The sequence below is a fragment of the Brassica napus genome, unplaced genomic scaffold (genome assembly GCF_020379485.1).
Source record: "Brassica napus cultivar Da-Ae unplaced genomic scaffold, Da-Ae ScsIHWf_1266;HRSCAF=1809, whole genome shotgun sequence".
Taxonomy (NCBI): Eukaryota; Viridiplantae; Streptophyta; class Magnoliopsida; order Brassicales; family Brassicaceae; genus Brassica; species Brassica napus.
Window position 1 is genome coordinate 175001 of NW_026014684.1, and position 7500 is coordinate 182500.

Genomic DNA, 7500 nt, shown 5'->3' on the forward strand with positions numbered 1-7500 from the left:
ACTGTCCAAGTCAGTCTGATTGATGCTAGCTCGACTTATGCTGGCTTGACTGTCCATCATCTAACCAAGTGTTAACATTTTCCCTTTGTTTTTATTGTGGTAAGATCGAGGCCAAGCGTACTGAAGGGCAAGCGTACTGAAGGGATGAATTAACTCTTTTGGGTTTTAATGCTCCTGTCAGGATGCTTTTGGCCGAGACTTGTGCACATGCGGGCTGCATTTCATCGGCCAAACTGAAATATTATGGCGTGACTGATTTTCACCAAGTAAAAATCTCAAACCTCCGACTGGATCTTCTTATATATTTGAAATTTTTTGGGTTTTTTGTTTTTTAACGTTTTGGGGAGGAACATGTGATTGGAAAGGGGGAGGGTCGAATCTTAGCGACAAAGGGCTGAATCTCAGTGGATCGTGGCAGTAAGCCTGATGGAGTCTGCAGGCTTACTTATTAATTTCTATGCTTGTTTGATCCATTTTTAAGTCTATTGGTTACTAAGTCATATTCGAATATGAGGTTCATAAATAAAGGAACAGATTGCACAGCGGAATAACAATGTATAAACTTTGTATTACTTAGAAACATGAGATTCAATACACAACTTCTTAACAGTCTCATAGACAATCACTAGTTCATCCCTAGCATCATCTAACCACACGTTACACAGCCTCTCACTGACCGAGCCTTCACGGCTCCTTGGCTTGACCAGAACCATCCTTAGTTCCTGAAACCACAACCAGATAAGCATTAATCATAACCGAGAATAGAACGGATTGATTCTACAATGCTTGGCTTGGTTCCTAGAACTTAGATAAACCTCAGTCAACATAATCATAAAACGTATGAACCTACCTACCGTATCCTAAGTCATTCAACCAACCACCCCTTGACTTAGAATCAGATAGATAGTCCAGAATAGATAAACAGAACACACGAACAGATCCGGATCGTCCCCAAAGACCAATCCGTCTATCCGGATAGAATCTAGGTGCGACCGGCCAATGGAGTCCGGCTCAATGGCCCAACGGACTCCCTTACCTGATCCGGCCTTAGGCCTGGATCCAATCGGCCTAGTAAGCCTCAAGCCTAATCCGGAAGGCTTAGCAACCGGTCAGACCTTGCGACTCTACCTTGGCTTAGACAAACCGTGACCTTGTCTTAACTAGACAAGCCATAGGCTGATCCATAAGGATCGGTCCTAACCTGTCCCGAAAGACACCGTTTGGAACATGCACCCTTTGGCCAATCGTGCCTCTTGGTCCTCGTACCTTTTGATGTTCGCAACCTTTGGTAACTCGTACCTTTTGGTCCCTGACACCCTTTGGCAACTCACAACCTTTGAACACTCATGACTCTTGACAACTCGTGCCCTTTGGGTCATTCCCAACCGTTCGTCCTAACCGCCCAGTCTTGGTGCGATCGGATCATCCGTCTAACCGACCCGTGTCTAGGCTAGCGGTCTGGTTATGTTCGGCCAAAGCCTAGGGACGTGTCCCTTGGACTCAACCAACACAACCTTTCGTGTTTAACCAGAGAGAAGAGAAGAGAAACGAATTGAAATAGATAAGGAGAGCCGGATGGGACTTAGGAACCGAGCAGAGCCGCGGTGCGGTCGCATGGACCGTCCGTTCGGTCTGATGGAGCCACGGCCCATCACATACCTTGTGAACCACGTCTGGGTTCTCCATGCTCTTCTCCTTGTCTTGATCTCCCATTCTTGACCGGAGTTAGTTCTCAAACGATCAGAGTCGCCGGAACACAACACCACCACAATCGGCCTTTCTCTTGGCCGGAACTCTCTCTTTCTCTCTTTCTTTCTCTCTACGTTTTTCTCTGAGTATTTTACTCTGGAATTGGATAATGAAATCGACCAGAGAGCCCCCATATTTATAGAAAACGAGGGGGTAAGTCTTGCCCCACGAACAGGCACGACTTGCTAGCGAATGGGCACCATCGGCCAAGAGTTGCCCCCTTTCGGCCACTTGCATCCCTTCGCCCTTTCTGATTGGGTTTGGGGTCGGCCACAAGCCCAACCCACGCCCCAGGCCTCCTGGACACAGCCCACGGCCTTGCCCAAGGACCCAACAGCCCATGGCCTCATGGCCGGACCTCCAGCCCGCCACTGACCCAGACCCGGACCATCGGCCTAAAGCCCGGACAGTCCGTCTAGCTGAGATGAGCTGACTCTCAGCTGCCTCAGCTGAGTGAGCTAGTAGTCCAGCTAGTGGAGCTGACTTAGTAGGGACTGAGCTGGAGTGAACTGAACCTAGCTTCCTTGAGCTGGCCGAGCTACTCGTCCACTTCGTCCTAGCTACCGTCTTACTCGTCCTAGCTGTCTCTTAGCTTGTATAAGGTTAAGTCTAAGTTTCCTTATATCCTTAACCTTCTTTCTCGACCATGGAACGCTTGCCTTGATGTCTTAAGACTGGCTTGTACGTTTCCTCGAACCATGGCCGTCCCAACAATCCTATTCAGGATTGGGGGCGTGACAAGTCTCCCCCCCTTGGGATGGATTCGTCCTCGAATCCGAATCGAATGCTTCCTCGGAAACAAACTGATCCAACCACTCTGGGTACTCTGCTTTCATTCTAGCTTCGGTCTCCCAAGTGATTATATCCTGACCATTACAGTCCCAGACGACCTTGACCATCTGGACCGTCTTCTTCCTTGTTGCTTTTTCCATCCTATCTATGATTCGAACTGGCCTCGTTTCCAAGGTTAGGTTCTTACCAAGATCGTCTGGAATGGCAGGAAGAGCGATGTCTTGGTCCGTCAAACATTTCCGAAGTTGGGAGACGTGGAACACATTATGAAATGCGTCCATCTTGGCCGGTAAGTCCAACTTGTAGGCCACCATCCCAACTCTTTCAATGACCTTGAACGGCCCCAAGTATCTCGGGTCTAACTTCCGTCTCCCGGAAATTCGGACTCGTCCTTTGAAGGTAATCATTTTGAGATACACCAAGTCACCTACTTGAAACTCGAGATCTTTCCTTCTTCGATCTGCATAGTTCTTTTGGCGATCTTGTGCCTGTCTCATCTTGTCCCTCAAGAACTTGATCTTTTCGGTTGTCTCTTCGACAATCTCCGGACCAATCATGCTGCGTTCCCCAACTTGGGTCCAGCATAAGGGTGTCCTGCATGGACGCCCATACAGAGCTTCGTATGGCGACATGCCAATACTACTATGGAAACTATTGTTGTAAGCAAATTCTACCAGAGGTAGATGTTTCTCCCAGGAATCACCCCAGTCTAGAACACATGCTCGCAACATATCTTCCAATGTCTGGATCGTACGTTCAGACTGTCCATCCGTCTGTGGGTGATAGGCTGTACTCATGTTCACTCTTGTTCCTAAGGCCTTTTGGAAAGCCTTCCAGAAGTAAGATGTGAACCTTGAATCCCTATCCGAGACTATGCTTGCCGGCACACCATGTAGTCGGACGATCTCATCAATGTACTTACGTACAATCTGATCTACCCCATCCGACTTCTTGATAGCCAGGAAGTGTGCTGATTTGGTTAGTCGATCAACCACAACCCAAACCGCATCTTTCTTATTCCTCGTGGTAGGGAACCCGGTCACAAAGTCCATTGTGATGTGATCCCATTTCCATTCCGGAATAGGCAAGCTTTGTAATAACCCACTAGGCACCTGATGTTCTGCTTTGATGAGTTGGCAAGTGGAACACTTGGCCACCCATTCCGCTACATCTGCCTTCATACGGATCCAATGATAGAATTTCTTAAGGTTCTGGTACATCTTGGTCGCACCAGGATGAACCGAGAATCTGGACTTATGAGCCTCCCTCATAATCTCTTCCTTTAGACTCCTATCATTAGGAACACTGATCCGACCGTTTACTAGGATGGTACCATCCTTTGCGATCTGGTACTCCGTCCTATCATTCTGAGCAACCTTATTCAGGTTCTCGTCCTGACCTTGAGCCAACCGGATTCGAGTAAGCAGGTCGGCTTGGTTAACCGCCTCCAACCCCAAAGCTTCGGTTGTCGTAGTCAGCACATTCAGCCGCAGAGCACGGACCATACCGTCCAGGTCGTCCGCCTCCCGTTCGGCCGATACATCAGCCCTCTTCCGGCTCAAAGCGTCTGCTACCAGATTAGCCTTTCCCGGATAGTAGGTGATGTCCAAATCGTAGTCAGCTACGAATTCCATCCACCTCCTCTGCCTTAAGTTTAACTCAGGCTGGGTGAATATATACTTAAGACTCTTATGGTCCGTAAGTATCTGAACTTTGGCGCCATACAAGTATGATCGCCAAATCTTTAAGGCGAATACTACCGCAGCCATTTCGAGATCATGGGTGGGGTAGTTTCCCTCATGTTTCCTCAACTGCCTGGACGCATAGGCAATGACCTTCCCATGCTGGGTCAATACGCAACCTAGTCCAGTGATGGACGCGTCCGTATAGACCACATATGGTTGATCGGCCTCCGGAAGCACTAGGACGGGTGCGCTAGTCAGCATGTTCTTAAGTGCGGAGAAACATTCCTCACACTCTTCAGCCCATGTGAACTTAACGTCCTTCCCAGTCAACCGCGTCATAGGCTGAGCCAAGCTTGCGAATCCTTTCACAAACTTTCTATAGTAACCTGCCAGCCCTAAGAAGCTTCTGACTTCCGTAGCACTGCGTGGTCGGGGCCAATCCTTGATTGCCCTGATCTTCTCTGGATCCACCGAGATGCCCTGATCGGAAACAATATGGCCGAGGAACCCAATACTCTTCTGCCAAAAGCTACATTTACTGAGTTTAGCATAGAGTTTGTGTTCTCGTAATCGTTCCAGCACGGCTCTCAAGTGTTTCCTATGAGATTCCTCATCCTTGGAATAAATTAGGATATCATCAATGAAGATGATCACGAATTCATCCAAGAAATCTCGGAACACGCTGTTCATCATTTTCATGAAAGCGGCAGGTGCATTGGTCAGACCGAACGGCATCACTACGAACTCGTAATGACCGTACCTGGTCCTAAATGCCGTCTTCCTAATATCATTTGGCTCTATAGGGATCTGATGATACCCTGAAGCCAAATCAATCTTGGAAAACCACTTGGCTCCTTTGAGTTGATCCAACAGTTCGTCTATCCTGGGCAACGGGTACTTGTTCTTCACAGTGACCCTGTTCAACCCTCGATAGTCGATGCACAGACGCATGCTACCATCCTTCTTTCTCACAAAGAGGACTGGTGCACCCCAAGGGGAGCTACTTGGCCGTATGAACCCCTTGTCAAGCAATTCTTCCAATTGCTTCTTTAGCTCGGCCATCTCGGCCGGAGCCATCCGGTACGGACTCTTGGACAGCGGAGCTGTCCCTGGCTCTAGTTCAATCGTAAATGGATCCGACCTATCAGGGGGGACACCCTGAGGTACCTGGAACACATCTGGGAACTTCGACACCAACGAATCCTCTGAAAGGTCTTTCAGACAGACAGAACTGCCCGGCTCTGTAGTTGTAATTGTAGCCAAAAAGGACTGACAACCCTGTTCCAACATCCGAATCGCTCGAACTGCTGAAACCACTACTTTCTCTTGAGCCGGACACAGACATTGGTACTGGATCGGTCGAAGCCCAGTCTCCAATTGCACACGACCTCTATGGCAATCGAGAGTGGCCCGATACTTTCCCAACCAGTCCATACCTAGGATCACTTCGTGATTCTTTAGGTGGACACAGACCAAATCCACAGGGAATACCTTTCCCTGTATTGACACTGGGATATTTGACATGAGACCTAGTGAGTTCATGGCTTGCCCTCCGGCCGCCCTCACTATCCCAAAATTATCTCCAGCGTCCAGACAGAACAGACCCTTTCCGACCAGTCCCGGACTCACAAAACTATGTGTAGCCCCTGTGTCGAAAAGTACGTGGGTTTCCACACCACCAATCATGAGGGTTCCTAACAGAGACCCTCATCAGAATCCCCTAGACATTCTAGGTTCCATACCAAGCATTTTCTACTTGAATGTAAAAAGAAAAATTTAGGAATTACCAGAGATCGAATCAAACGATCCAGAAGCGCCGTCGTCCCGGGACAGCTCATACACCCTTGGTGTTGTGGTCGGCCTACTCTGGGTCGACTTGCCTGTGTCTCCACGGCCCTTCCCTTGTCCTCCTTGTAGCTTAGGACAATCCGACTTGTAGTGTCCAGTCTTGCCACATAGGAAGCAAGTCACGGAGCCGCTGCCACTGGACTGGTCTGAGAATCGGTTTGGTCGAGTGCAGTTTTGGATCGTGTGATCCATGCTGCCACATCGCACACAAGCCCCCATGGCCTTCCAGCACTCACCGGGATGATTCTTTCCACACTTGGGACATGTAGGTCGGCCACCAGAGGTCTTACCTCCGTCCACCTGGTCCCACTTCCTCTTTTTATCATTTGTTTTGCCCGACGGGCCAGACTGTGACTTAGCCTTAAGCTTAGCTTCTTCAGCCAAGTTAGACTCTAGCAAAGCCACCCGTTCCACCAGTTCTCCGACGGTGTTGAAAGTGCGGATCGAGCAATGGGTCTTCAGTTCGGGCCTTAGGCCTCGGATGAACCTACGGACCTGGACTGCCTCGTCCTCCAGCTCTCTTCCAACAAACCGTCTGAGCCGGTTGAACTCTTCTTCGTACTCTCGTACGGTCCTGCGGCCTTGGGCCAAATCTAGAAACTGAGCTTCCAGACGATCCCAAGCCTCAGCAGGGAAGTATTTGCGGTTGAATTCAACTTCAAAGTCCGCAAAACTTTCCAGACTCCCATTGGTGCGCTTGTCCACTGCAAGCCACCAGTTATGCGCGTCCCCTTCCAGGAAGTGAACCGCAATGTCGCGTCTGTAATCCACTGGACAGCGAGTTGATTGAAAGTTTCGGACCAGCCTACTCCTCCACTCGTCTGCCACAATAGGGTCGGTGCTACCGGAGAAATGCTTCGTACCCAACCTGGATAAATGTTGAAGCAGACTCAGATAGTCCACCTTCTTTTCAGACTTTTCCGGTGGATCGATCTCGATCACCTCAACCGTTTCCACAACTGGACCATTGGTGTTGGGGGTGGTCGTAGCCACAGGCGTAGCCTGGCCAACCGAGGAGTTCACTAGTGGCGTGAACAGTTGCGCCATAGCCGCAACCTGAGTCCCCATTACCTTCATGGCCTCTAACAAGTCCTCTTTGGACAGTGTTGCGGGCACATTAGCCGTTCCATCGGCCACTCTCTCATGCTGGTCACCATCACGGTTAGCGTTCGAGGATTCCACTTCCTCATCACTCTCCCGATGTTCCTGACCATCCTGTTGCGTCCCCGTAAGATTAGCCTGATCAGTTGGCAACACGTCTCTAGTGTCAGCTGCGGCCGGATCGGTTTGCAATCCGGATAGATTGGTCCCGTCCATGGCCACTTGACTAGACTGACCGGCTGTTTTCTTACTCTTTCGGGACTTTCCCGATTTGCTTTTTCCAGCCTAAGGATTCAGACAATGTTAGTACGAAACACACTAACAT